At 40.5% G+C, this 11,026-nt stretch overlaps 4 non-coding genes across 4 annotated transcripts; 1 reads left to right on the top strand and 3 right to left on the bottom strand.

Moving 5' to 3' along the window:
* Nucleotides 1-4,184: 4,184 nt before the first annotated feature.
* Nucleotides 4,185-4,278, bottom strand: trnai-uau (transfer RNA isoleucine (anticodon UAU)). The gene is made up of 2 exons: nucleotides 4,241-4,278; nucleotides 4,185-4,220 (listed from the first exon to the last, which is right to left on the bottom strand). It is a non-coding gene; the product is annotated as a tRNA-Ile (tRNA).
* A 730-nt stretch (nucleotides 4,279-5,008) lies between these two features.
* On the top strand, nucleotides 5,009-5,080 carry trnat-cgu (transfer RNA threonine (anticodon CGU)). The gene has a single exon. It is a non-coding gene; the product is annotated as a tRNA-Thr (tRNA).
* A 3,462-nt stretch (nucleotides 5,081-8,542) lies between these two features.
* trnak-cuu (transfer RNA lysine (anticodon CUU)) lies at nucleotides 8,543-8,615 on the bottom strand. The gene has a single exon. It is a non-coding gene; the product is annotated as a tRNA-Lys (tRNA).
* Nucleotides 8,616-9,932: 1,317 nt separating this feature from the next.
* trnaa-cgc (transfer RNA alanine (anticodon CGC)) lies at nucleotides 9,933-10,004 on the bottom strand. Its single transcript has one exon. It is a non-coding gene; the product is annotated as a tRNA-Ala (tRNA).
* Nucleotides 10,005-11,026: the final 1,022 nt, after the last annotated feature.

The raw sequence follows: 11,026 nt of genomic DNA, 5'->3' as shown, positions 1-11,026 counted from the left end.
CCTGTATTAATTGGGACAACTGCAGTCACCCCCTTGAGTGAGAGGCAACATTGACACCATCCTGGAATTCAACATAACCTAATCAATCACAGCCTGTTACTGCCTCAATGACCCACACCCTGTAACACAAATCAACATAACCCAATCAATCCCAGCCCGTGACTGCCTCAATGACCCACATCCTGCGACACAAGCTTCACCTGGAGCACAATGGCTGTGTTTTCAGCTACGGAAACTTCCTGTTGACAAGTCGGTGTTTGTGTTGCTTTTTCTGCTCAATGGAGCTGTATTAATGCAGGCACACGTGCTTCCACGGCAAGTTATTTTATTAGTGCTCACAAACCAACACACCGCAGACACCTCTGATACTGTCACTGCTTGTGGACCCCGTGTTCCTGCCGTCAGCCTACTATACCATGTTCATGCACATCTAGAAATATTACTGCTGTAGTACAGGAGCGAAAGACGAAACGAAAGCACACCCAGTTTAAAAAGGCACATTTGTCAACTACTGAACTTCACAAGGATGGGATTCACACCCACATGTGCAGAGCACAATGGATTAGTAGTCCATCACCTTACCACTCCACCACCTCATCCCAGAAGTTAGCCTCCTGACATGAGTTAGTACTCAAGATGGTCGTCTTTCCTCTACTCAAGGATCATTTTCCTCTTCCACCTGCGATTTCACCATTTTCCTTGAAGATGTCAAACATAAAAAGCATATTGAGCTCCTTGGACTTGAAATTACCAGATAAAAGCCATTTCTCATCACTTGCTCAGCGAGCAGGCTCAGCACACACAGAACGCAGGTATCTCAGAGCGGTGTGTCTAAGAGGCTGTAAAAGGATAGTGCTCTGTTGGTGCTGTGGCTTAGCTGGTTAATGTGCATGTCTAGTAAATAAGTTTCTGGGTTGAAATCACCACAGTGCTTTTCTCCTCTCTTGCCATGCAGAGTTGGTCGTTGTGGACAGCAACAGGTGTCTGCCTTAACTTTAATGGAAGTGTTCATTTCTGGAACAACTTTTTTAAAAACAAATTCCACACATATTGCGATAGATAAAATACTAATCTTCCCTGTCAGTGCAGAATAATTAGTGCCAGCTGGCATGAAAACGACAAAAAATTTTTTTTTGTCTTTAGCGTAAAACCTGTGAATGTAGAAGAAAAGATGACGAGTGTCAATTTTTATGGCACCGTGAGCTTGTCCTTCAGTCAAACACGTAGGTAATTCAAACACACCCAGAGATGCACTTTGAATTAGCTTTGACCTAAATACTATCTACTCCAGATGTGATTGGGCCTCTTTCCACATCCTGATATATGCAGAGAACACAAGCTTTTGGCACGAGTGAATATAAATGTAAACATAAATACTATTCAATATATCGGAATTTTGTTGTATTTAAAAAATATTTTAGCTGGGGATCCTCAAATCAGGAGTGTAGAAAAGAACACCGTTAAACACCGGGAGTGCAGAACGTGATAAAAGTGTTCTTTAAACAAAAAGTGAAAATAGTGAATTTGTCTTTCACTTAGACGTTCATTGAATGCTCAGTAAACGATAAAGCAGAGGCTCGTTTTGTGAATTCTCCTCGCATCAGATTGTCTTGCTTCGACCTTTAAATTGTACACTGTGTAGACCCTTCACTCTCCCTAACTCAATTAAAGAGCTGCAGGCAAAAGTGCCTGTCAGTTTAGTTCAGTGGTAGAGCACTTGCATCTCGTGTATAAGGCTTTGTTTTCTACTGCCACTCTGGATTTCTTTTTAAATGCAACATCTTATCTGTGATTGTCTTTCATGTGACGTCCCCCGTGTGTGAATTTCAGCATGACACATAAAATCGTTTGAGATGCTATTTTTAAAACAGACCAAACGAAAGACCTAGTAGCTAAATACAAGTAGAAAACACGTGAATCTAATTGAGAAAATTTGGACTGGAGCGATGTATAGTATTGTAATGGTTGGGGGTTCAGGCGGGCACCCTTGCCATTGCCACTTAAGTCAGCCCCCCACCGTCGGGGACTCAAACCTGCGACTGCCACCATAGCTCAACAGGGACCCAGCCGCTTGAGCTTAAGGACGGTCTCCCTTTAGTTCAACAGGCTGGGTCCCTGTTGAGTGATGCCAGAGGTCTGGGTTTGAGTCCCTGACGGTGGGGGACTGACCTGATGTGGCAGTGGCGAGGATGCCCATGTGAACCCTGGAGCGTTACATTGGTGTCAGCAGTGGGATGGGATAGCCCTTTGCTGAGGTTGGTGAGTTAAGCGGGGGAGAGTGTAACGCATACGGCCACCATTGAGTGTGTAAGAGCCGGCTTACCAGAGCGGTGATGTCACTGCCCTTCCCTGTAATAGCAGGGCCACAGCCGCAGGACTGAAGGGAGATTGCTCTTTAGCTCAACAGGCTAGGTCCCTGTTGAGTGATGCAGGAGGCCTGGGTTTGAGTTCCTGGTGGTGGGGGGCTGTTGTGAACACCGGAGTGCTACAGTATTACTAATGACAGCACAAAGCTTACAGTGGTGGCTTTAGGGTATCAGAGCCAGTGGTGCAATGGATAATGTGTTTGACTTTGGCTCAGAAGATTGCAGGTTTGACTCCTCCCTGGCTCGTTAAGCTTTTAAACTACACTTCTCAGCGTACACAACCCTTCTATCGACTGGATGAGTCTCCCGTTACGTCTCCAATTCTTTCCGCACATTCTGCTTGTTTCACCACCGTTACTGTTGGACCACAGCCACAGAATCGAGGAGAGATACGGTTCCGATAAACTGTCTTAAATAATCATGTTGAAAAAGGTGACAAAGTTTATTTTTCTTTAACATAACCTTACATTTGCCTGTTCAGTTCAAGTTATTTTCTGTACCTGCAAATTCCTCAATTTTTCTGCTGTCTCCTGAGACAGACATGTGTCAAATCACAATAAGTAATACAATCTATTCAGTTAACACCCAGATGTAACAGAACACATTTAAGACTTACACCCCCTTTAAATATGTATTTCCTTCATTTCAGTTTTCTTACCTCCCCAGGATACCTGAAAGTTCACTATCCCATATTAAGGACTGTACATGCATTACCGGTAATACAGCTACTAATAAAGATATACATTAATCTTAATTATTAATAAATTACACTTTTATTAATAAAGACATGTATTCATCAAATTCATTGTGAATAGTTGTGGTGTCTAGAAAACAATTTTAGCTACAGTAAATATTTCAAGCAAGTGGTGCGTATGTTCGTTACTTTGTGACTATATTATTTCCACTACATTCAGAACAGTTCAAATGCGATCGACTGTTCCTCTACTGAACTACATAAACCCTGTGAAGAGGTGGTTTAAGTTAGTCTCCTACATCGGTAACATCTAATGGGCAGCATATGTTATTTTAGGTTTGTTGCAATTGAGAACAGGTTTAGTAGACAAATTTCAGCAGCCACGTTCGTTGCAATGACCCGTTGTAGGGTCATTGCCAATCAGCTGCAAGAAAAAAAAAACATCATTTGTGCCTTTATTTAAAAAAAAGAAAACAGAGTAGTAGTTTATGTGGTAATTTCAGGTACAATGTAAGAACTTAAGTTAACTAGTCCCACAGTAATGCGTGGGGTCCTATCAATAGAAAAAAAATACTTGTAACCCAAAAACACAACAACCATGATGCAAGAAGCCTTCCGGGAACCTAGGTAAATCACTGTAGTAGTCTAACGACTACAGAAAATAAAATAAACAAATACTTAAAGGAACAACTTCAAAACAAAAAGAACATTAAAAACAAATCTGGGAAACAACAAAAACAGAATCTAATGCGAGAGCTTTTTCAAGTCTTCAGTACCCCATCGTGCTCCCTTAGTCCCAGCAGACCTCTCATCTAAGAAGATATCTCTCATCTATCTGTGTAGAGATCAGCTGGGGGTCCACAGCTGATGGGAATTTAAGTAGTGACCTGCGTCAGCTGCAAAGGAAAAAGTATAGGTTTATACCATGCTGAAAGGAGAAGGAAACACAACGTGGACCCTTCTTCGGGTGTGACGTGGAATAAACCTTTACCTGTTCCTTTGATGTTAATTTAGACTGGATCTCCAGCAAACACCTAACAAGCTACAATCCCGTTAGATAAGGTGTTAAGGACGACAGTATCTAAAGTGGACGGTTGCTTTCGGTAGCTAAGGACAGGCCACACTGCTCCAGGTGAGGCTCGAACTCACAACCTCGGCATGACTCCGCTGTGCACTGCTGTATAAGTACCGCGCGCTGACCGATTGCGCCACTGGAGCCACGTAGATTGCTTTCCCTTCACACACTGACGTTGCACAAACACAGGGTGAAAACGATTTCGGCATGTTTTCCGTCTCTCCGTGGGAGAAAGGGACAGTAAAAGAGCGAGGAAACTACAAGGGAAGAAAATGAAAAAATAGTGCTCACTGCCGAAGAGGGAGGAGAGAGATGGTCAGACACGTAAATCAGCCCGGCGGATTTACACTACAAATTTGTCATTTGTAGTGACATTTATGAGTCTTCATGTGTCTGAAACTGTCCATTTTTTATTTTTGTTTCACAAATCCAGTAAACTTGAATAAGACAAGAAGGCACACTGCACATCTGCGGAACATCAAGTCCGAGTTTACAGTAACACCAGAGATTGAAAGCGAAGTAGTTTTTTATTAAAGTTCAAGGAAACCTGAATATGTTTGCTAGAAGTATTTCAGAATCACAGTGAAATGTAGTACGATTGCTGCACAGATCTGCAGTCTGCAATTAGAATACGGTTTGTGCGTTGTATAAAATATACCATTCAAAACTTTTCTAAAACTGCAGAGATACATTTCGGAATGCGTCTTCCTGTAAAAATAAAATATCTATTTTATTTGACGGGCGCTATAAGCAGAGTCTGAAGCCAGCTCCACAGAAGAACTATATTCTTTACTTCTCCTGCCATTGCAATTTGCGCACAGATTTTTTTTTTCAAAATGTATTAGCCTTGATGGGAAAAAAAACTAAACTGTGTGCGCGGTGGCCAAGTGGTAAGGCATCGGTTTCGTAAACCGAAAAGCGCGGGTTCAAACCCCGTCCGTGCCTGGTTTGCGTGCCACGATATACCTTTATCTAAATCGTCAATTGTCTTGCAATGTAGAAATCTCTGTAATAATAAGAAAAGAAAAGTAGTTAATAATCCTTTGACAAAGTAACGGGCATCCTCCACTGCTTGTCAGGATGGCTGAGTTGTCTTAGGTGCCAGCCTCAAGAACTCAATCGTGTGTAGTGACAGTTGTTATTCACAACCCGGATTTCTATGGAAGCCCGTTTCCGCCAGGGAGTAAAAAAAAAACCCGCTATGGTATCTCAGAATTCCGACTTAGCAACTCAGAATTGCGACTTAGTAACTCAGAATTCCTACTTTATATCTCACATTTGCGACTTCGAAATAGCCCATATTTCAATGTCTGTCCTTTTGTTATTGTAACGGATTCGGGTTGTAGGGCTTGTGCCCTCGCAGCTCCCACCCTAGTTCGTGCCTCACTGCATTGGCTCGAACCCAGGTCTTGCCAGCTGAGCTAAAGAAGACCTTTTTTAAGTAAAAAAGGACATACAATGAGATACCATAGCGCGTTTTTGTATGTTGCTTATATAAGAACAGTTTCTTCAAAAGTTCTGTCAATTAACAGTGGAGAGCTACCCGATGTACGTTTTCATGAAAACTCTCTTTAAGGCGATTACAAGCATCTTGAGCAAATCTGCGTCATATTTTTTTAAAAAAAGTTTAGCTCAAGATGCAACAGGAGTATAAATGAATTCTCCCGCCCTACATTCCAAGATATGGAATCTTATTTTTCTTGAAGTGTCTGATGTTGGTCGTTATTGGAAATTGCCCGGTGATATCGACTCAGGTACTCAGTTGTTACGTGCTGTAATTCGATACATGCAAAGCATTTATATTCCCTCAAATTATTAATAAGGCCAATAATGTATTAAACATTACATGCCACTTTTTCTCTAGATGATGTTCACGATGGAACAGTGAGAAAGGCATGCCTAGATGTGCTTGAACCAGCACCTTACTATCGTTTTAGTCCCGACCTGACCGCACTGAGCAATGGTACGACAGAGACTCCAACAAGTCGGTTTTCTCCTTTTACAGTTTTTGGGAAAAAAATAATCTGCACTTTTAAGCAAGTATTTTATTTCAAATTTTGCAAAGTGTAAGTTTTTCTTGGAAAACGTTGTTTCAGAAAGAAACTGAGTTGACGGGAATAGCCCTGCCAGTAGAATATCGAACTTTTCATCTCAGCTAGTTCTTCTGTGGAACAGGCTTCAGAACTCTACGTACAACGCCTTTGATGTCATTTTATTTCTACAGCAGACGCATCCGGAATGTTTTTTTTTTTACTTTTTATTTGAACAACAAAATAGATTCAATATAAACAAGAGCACTTATAACATCAGTAGAATCGTCAAGGGTACATAAAATAATAAAATTACACTTTCTGAAAACGATTAAACTAGGTAAATCAAGATAAGGTCCGCACAGCTTTAATGTTCTTACATTTCGAAAGAGTCTGTAATTACCCTTTTTCGTCTATTTTGAACTATTCAAACTTAGGACTCGTACCAGACCATTTCACTCTACGTACAGTATATCTCTTTTCGTAACGAAAATGTATTTCCTGTCTTAGAAATGCTCTGGGCGGTATGTCTTGCACAACGTGGACTGCAGATCTGTGATATTGTCGAATTCGAGGGATCCAGCAATCATACTGGATTTGACTGGGATTCTGAAATGTCTCTTGCAAAGGTATTTGGGTTTGCTTGAACATTTAATAAAAAATTGATCTGAGACTTCCTAGCTTCCAGTCTATAATCTCACTGTAACTAAACTAGGATGTGATGTTTCGCAGATGTGCAGTGTGCCTTTACGCTTGGCATGTTCAATACTATTCGTTGCGTGAGCTCCTCACTGCGTGTCCTGTACTGTATTGTGATTTCGTCTTATCTACGAGGAGTACAGCGATTAGAACGCCTTGAACCTTTTTTTCGGTATATAAAAGAAAACGCTAAAGCACATACAAAGTAACTAACATTTCCTATATGTAGGTTTTCTGACTATGTCTCTACTTTCCTTAAATTCATTAGTGACAGGCGATTTCTTACCGATATTTGTTCTGGCGCGGTTATTGATCCCATACTAAAGATTACTTTTATAAAGAACATATCACCTGCAAACTGGTATCGGGAAAGTTTTATAATATTACTTTTTATTTAAAAAAGTAAATTTATCATAACCTATATGATTTCTTACCAGCGTGGAGCTCGAATTCACAACCCCGAGATTAAGTGTTTGGTACTAGCTGCGCCACAGAAAAAAAATGAAATCTCTTATTTACATTAAATACTGCGGCTCCTGACCTTTTCTTCTCGTCAGAGAAGAGGTCTGGTCTCCAGATTATCAACTATAAGATCAGACCGTGCTCCTTTGTAAAGCAGTGTTGGCTCACATTGCTTATATGGGGCAACACATCAACTCGATGATCGCTGCTGTACACGCATGCCCCCCCTTCACTGAAATAACATAGACGAAGGAAACTCTCTTGTCTTGGGCTGCTGTCACCCGGATTCAAAGCGCGGGTATTGCGGTCACAGCACAAAGTACTGACCACTATACCATCTCGGCGAGCTGGGACAGACTATCTTAATTTTATTCAAATGCTCACAGTGTCTTTAATCTGAAGGATTCATATACCGTGCTCATGAGAAAGTCACAAACCTGTCATCTACACACTGTTCCCAGATACAGTACTTATAATGAAGTATATATTTTATTTCTTTCTACTCGTTGATAAGAAAAAAGTGAAATTATGTAATTAGGGATATGTCTTTTTTTCATGGGGAAAACTAGCCCGAGCAAATGTAAAGTTTAGAGTAGCGCTCAATAAAAATGATCAGATCCCAAAAGCGCTTCTTATGCGGATCAGTATATTCCGATACCACTGGTTCTGCAGAAGAAATAAGAAAAGCCGAACTCAAAGCACTGCGGTGCCATTACGGGTACTCTGTCTGCTGCTGCTTTAAGATCTACTCACACCGTGTTGCCATTAAGGCTACCTAGTTAAAAAAAAACTTATCGTCACCTTTTTGAACGTGATTATTAGACACCCGTTAAATCTCCACCGAGGTTTCTTGAGAGATCGTTCAGCGAGCGAGTAATAAAAAACTACTTTGCTTCCAACCTCTGCTGTCACTGTAAACTCGGACGTGATGTTCTGCAGATATGCAGTGTGCCTTTCCTCTTGTCGTATTCAAGAGTACTCACTGTGTGAGCTCCTCACTGCGTGTCCTGTACTCTACTGTGATTTAATTTAGATGATTACGTGGAGTAGAGTGACAAGATCTACTTGAACATTTTCGGTTTGTGAAATGAAACACTAAATACACTACTGTAAATACAAGTAATGGACATTTAAAATAACCACAGTACAGCTAGAAGAGTGAAAGATAAAAGACTACTTAGAATGACATTCACAATAGACTTAAGAACGGCACAGCCGCCCGAACAGCGACTTGAACCCTGGGCCCTCAGATTAAGAGTCTGATGCTCTACCGACTGAGCTATCCGGGCTCTGAAAAAAAACCGACACTGGCGGGATCCTGGCAAGTCACGTGTCTCTTGTGCCGAAGAGCAGGCATACCTGACCCGTCTGGAATGACCACTGACAGACTTTATCCAGAAGCGACGGCCACGCCCAGTAGAATGAGTGAGAAATACAGCATGACATGGGTAGTTAAGCGGCTCCTACAATCAATCTTTCCTCACATTACTGATTTTTTTCAATAGCATTTTGACCTTTTTTCACATTCAGATTTTTTTTCACATTTAATAAAATCTTTTAATCAACAACATTAAAAAGAAAACAAATGGAACATTTTTTGGAACAATTATTAAAAAAAAAAACTTTCAATGCCTTGGTTGTATACGTGTGCACACCCTTTATAAAGGGAGTTGCAACAGTGCTGAAATTTAAAGAGCATTTCCGTAGAGAAAACAGAATTTTTTCTGCCTTGATGTTAAGCTTAGGGAGCCTGTCTTTTAGAAATTCTATTTCTTAACACCCTGCACAGCCTCCCGACAGACTAACGAATATTTTTGGGAGAAATTGGCTCACACACCGGAAGACACTAACGTTTATTTATGTTAGAGTATGTGAATAACAGTTTAACCGAAAAAGTTTGTAATTGTGATTTTGTAAAAAATCAATAAATCGTCTATCAACAGTACGTGATTATTAAGAAATTGTTTTATTTCATAAACTATAAGACAATTAAGAGAGTTTATAGGTCATAAACGTGGCTTATGTTCTTTTAACTCTGGCGTTCAGGATCCAAACCCAGGTGCGGACGATTGTGTTTCTTGAATCTCTTGTAATCATCAAAAGTCGATGTGTAGTCCTTCAGTACTTTCTCGAGTTGTGCCATGGATATTTTATACGATCAATACTTGTCATGCTCTTTTGCATTTTCCTTAAACGGAAAAAGTTCAAAGTGTGTTTATGGCTGTGCTTAACATTTACACGAGAGCAGTACAGGACACGCAGTGAGGAGTTCGTGAAGCTTTCAGTTTAGTGCGGAGTTCAGAAGGAGGATTCGCTCGCTGAATAATCTCTCAGGAAATCCCGGGCGAGATTCAACAGGTGTTTTCTGCAACAGCCACGACAAGTGTGAAGCAATCTCTGAATTTTCTGAATTTGAACTAAATTATTAGTTCAAATAATTTAAGGTTTAACAGAACTAAATGAGGTACATTTAAAACAGCAGCGCAACTCTGCAGCAAGTCGAGTGTGCCTGCATTTAGTTATCTAAACCTGGCTCTCTCTGAACACAAGCAAAGAGTTCTCACTCAACAGAAGATTGCGATGTAAGTAATGTAATACAAAGCACCTGGAGATATCAGGGATTGAACCAGGGACCTCATACATGCGAAGCATGCGCTCTACCACTGAGCTACATCCCCGATGGCAAAGGTAATGGAACAGACTTGTCCAGATGCTCACTGATCACAATCCACCACTCACTCCAGTTTCCCACTTTCGCGTTTCCTCTACTACAGAGTAAATTAATGGGAATGAAGAAATAAGGAAGGAAAAATAATCGCATTGAAGCTTCAAGAGACTGGGAACAAATCAATCTATTATTTTTGTATCCAGTCACACGTGCGACGGTGGTTAATTCCCAGACGGGGGAGTGCTTTTTTTCTGCCTCATTACTCGACTGTCTTTCAATTCTGTTTTATTTGAAAGCTTTTTGCATCTTTTAAGTGCTCTTGATTAAACTATGCATAGAAAAACAGCACTACTGATGATTTTCATGGACCGATGCACACTTGTTCTGTACATCTCGAGTGATAAAGCCCAGTCTGCAAATATTGTAGAAGAAAATAAAAGGGTGAAACAACGCCCCAACCACAGGAATGGTAATAGGAAGGATCGTGTTCTTATTTGATAAGTCCTTTTGAGATGTCTTGGCAATGCACACAGTCGTTAGAGCTGAAAAATTTACTTTTAGTGGTGTTTTTAAACAAAGATGGAACATGTTATTTCTATACCAGGAAGAAAGGAGCAGACTTTAACTTTAAGAGGCAAAAACGACACCTTATCAAAGCTAATATTAATTAAAATGACATCACAACAAATGAGTGGAGCCTTCAGTGAATAAAATTAGTTTTCATTGGACGTGTGTGTCTCCATGACTTTGTAGGTGAGAGAGAGGATTGTGCTAATTTGCAGGTGCTTCTCGGAAGTGCGTTGGTGGTACAGGCGCCTTCCAAATAATTGAGTCGGGTATGAATCCCAGTCAGTACAAACACAAGTCTTTTCAAGATAATTTATGGTCAGCTAATATCTTTTGAAACACTACAACAGGTAACACCCCGTGTGAAACATCATAAACATCTGTTAAAGCCTGAGTTTTACATACTCTAACGTAAATAAACGTTAGTGTTTTCCGGTGTGTGAGCCAATTTCTCCAAAAAAATAT

This window comes from Lepisosteus platostomus, chromosome 5, assembly GCF_059453375.1.
Source record: "Lepisosteus platostomus isolate fLepPlt1 chromosome 5, fLepPlt1.hap1, whole genome shotgun sequence".
Taxonomy (NCBI): domain Eukaryota; kingdom Metazoa; phylum Chordata; class Actinopteri; order Semionotiformes; family Lepisosteidae; genus Lepisosteus; species Lepisosteus platostomus.
The sequence above is the reverse complement of the archived record's forward strand: the minus strand, read 5'-3'. Positions and strand labels throughout refer to the sequence as shown.